Genomic DNA, 2,610 nt, shown 5'->3' on the forward strand with positions numbered 1-2,610 from the left:
AAACACTTACATTCGTCTTAGTTGTATTATTTAACACTGTGATGTGGAGGCGTAATGGCCCAGTGGTCGCGGTCATAGGATGGCAGTTTTGATTCCCAGGCCGGGCGTTGTGAGCGAAAACACCTAATGCCCCACGAAGCTCCGGCAGGCGGTGGTGGCGGGCGAACCTTGCTGTATTCTTTCACCAGAACTTTCTCTTACTCTTTCTTCCTGTTTCTGTTGTACCTGTGTTTCAAAGGGCCAGCCTTGTCACACTGAATCTCCCCGAGAAATTCGTTCACGGTACGCGTGTCTGTGGATGAAAAGATGAAAGGCAAAGTCGACTTCGGAGGAATTTGAACTCAGAACGTAAAGACAGACGAAATGCCGCTCAGCATTTTGCCCGGCGTGCTAACGGTTCTGCCAGATCGCTGCCAACGTCATAAATAATATGACAATACACTGTTGTGTTATGACATTTTATACGACTAAATATTTATCGTATTATTGTCGTTTATATGCCAATGTGTTATGCGATGTCCCTTGTTTAAAAAGTATAACATTTTTATTTCATATGAATTATTCCATTCATGTATCAGACGGAAATTTTAGTAATATTAACTATACTTAATTTAGCAGTACTTTAATTAACAGTAATCAACATGAGTAATATTAATCTCTCATTTATTACAATTAGCGAACCAAATTGCCTCTCTGGCGATTCCTTATACTTACAGAATGGAATAACTTCGGTCGTTGTATAGCAGACACGGTTAAAATATTTCGATGTAAAAGTCAACAGAGGCTGGCAGTGGCGAAGTTGGCAATGGCGGAGTTTATAGACTTCAAAAGACAACTGCTAACAAAGTTGCTTTAAAGTAGGAATTGGACGAGTTTAATGAAAATTAAATTGTTTCTAATCAGTCTGATGACTTTAATTTAATGTGTGAACACCGTAATTATCAGATTCACAAATTGGTGATCGAACAGAGATCAATAGATCAGAGAAATATACAGATTAGGAATGTATGTTTATATAAGATATAAAATGACATTGCACGTGTCTTGTTGTTGTTGCTGTTGCTGCTGCTGCTGCTGTTGTTGTTGTTTACCACTTGACGAGGTTTCACTTAGTTTTATTGTCAACGAAATTCCAGCCTGTGACCGTTCCTTATTTTCTCTGGCACATTCTGTCACACACACACACACACACACACACACACATACACACGCATACACAGAAACACGCACACACGCACACATACGCACGTACAAATAGACATACACACACACACACAAACACACTCATCTATACATACATATATATATGCATATATATATATATATATATATATATACAGACACACGCACACATATATATGTATATATGTATACGTACATACATATGTGTGTGTGCGTGTGTGTGTATTTATATACAAATATATATATAAGCATATATATATATAAGCATATATATATATAAGCATATATATACCTGTATACATGTATACTTGTGTGAGTGTGTGTGTGTGTGTGTGTATGTGAGATGGTGTACTAAAACTTTAAATCGCAATTTTTTTTCTCTTCTTTAAACACCAGTTAGAGACCACTGCATAATTATTCCAGAAAATGCGTTTATGGGGGCGGGGGGAACATTGAGTGACAAATAGAAGAGTAAGACAGCGGGTGATCATAGGAGGTGCTAGAAACAAAAGTTAAATTTCCCTTAAATCATACACACTTTTCGTCTGAAAATTATTTTGAAATTATAAACAGAAGCAAATTACAGATTCTGACTGTTCATATTTTAAAACTATGATTTAAAAAATATTTGGGATAAAATCTGAAATGTTAGGATTCATGGAGGGGCGGGGTTAAGGAGAGGATTGTAATGGTATCCATCGATTTCCAAAGTTTTGGAAAAAACCTTCAAGTCTTCACCCTTCGTTTTTAACTGCGTAATGAGAAGGATGGTGAAAGAATTCCTAAATCTTCACAGCTGGCACAAGGAAAAAAATGAAAAGAATCTTTAATAGACCAAGTGAGAGGGCAGTAGCGTCTTACATCTAATATGAAGGAGATCAGAAATGTAAAAAGGATTCTATGCGGGTTTAATATAACTGGAGAACAACTGTATACACCTTACACATTTAATGCTTTTGCAGTTAAACTGCGAATTAACGAGAGCCGAGTTTCTTTGTTAAAAATCACCCAGCAAAAATGTTCTGAGTCAATTCATTGGTAAGATTTTGCTACTTTCCCTAACTTTATAATTTCACAAGCTTCACATATAATCCTTTAAGTATTTAGCTCTATCTCTCTAGTTTATAACCTCAAGCCTTCATGCATATACATACGAACACACCGACACACACACGTACCTATATATATATATATGCGTGTGTGCGCGCATTCATCGTTCTATGTATCGCTATGTCTCTCTCTCTATGGCTGATACCACTGACACAAACGGTGTCTGTTTTTGTCCATTCACTTAAAGGTCTACCAAATATTCTTTGCTAAAATACAGACTTTAAAAGATGTGTACTAGAATCGATAGGAACGAGGAAAAAATTTCAAGGCCGTGGCAGCAATAATGCCCCAACCAAACAACTCAAAGCAACATATATA

General features: G+C 36.7%; 1 long non-coding RNA gene across 1 annotated transcript in view; it reads left to right on the forward strand.

Annotated features, from left to right (window-relative positions):
* Nucleotides 1-1,842: 1,842 nt before the first annotated feature.
* LOC128248284 (uncharacterized) overlaps nt 1,843-2,610 on the forward strand; it is an 86,661-nt gene continuing 85,893 nt past the window's right edge. The window contains exon 1 of the long non-coding RNA XR_008264519.1: nt 1,843-2,220. This is a non-coding gene — a long non-coding RNA (uncharacterized LOC128248284). The remainder of the gene's footprint in view (nt 2,221-2,610) is intronic.

Source organism: Octopus bimaculoides, chromosome 7, assembly GCF_001194135.2.
Source record: "Octopus bimaculoides isolate UCB-OBI-ISO-001 chromosome 7, ASM119413v2, whole genome shotgun sequence".
Classification (NCBI taxonomy): domain Eukaryota; kingdom Metazoa; phylum Mollusca; class Cephalopoda; order Octopoda; family Octopodidae; genus Octopus; species Octopus bimaculoides.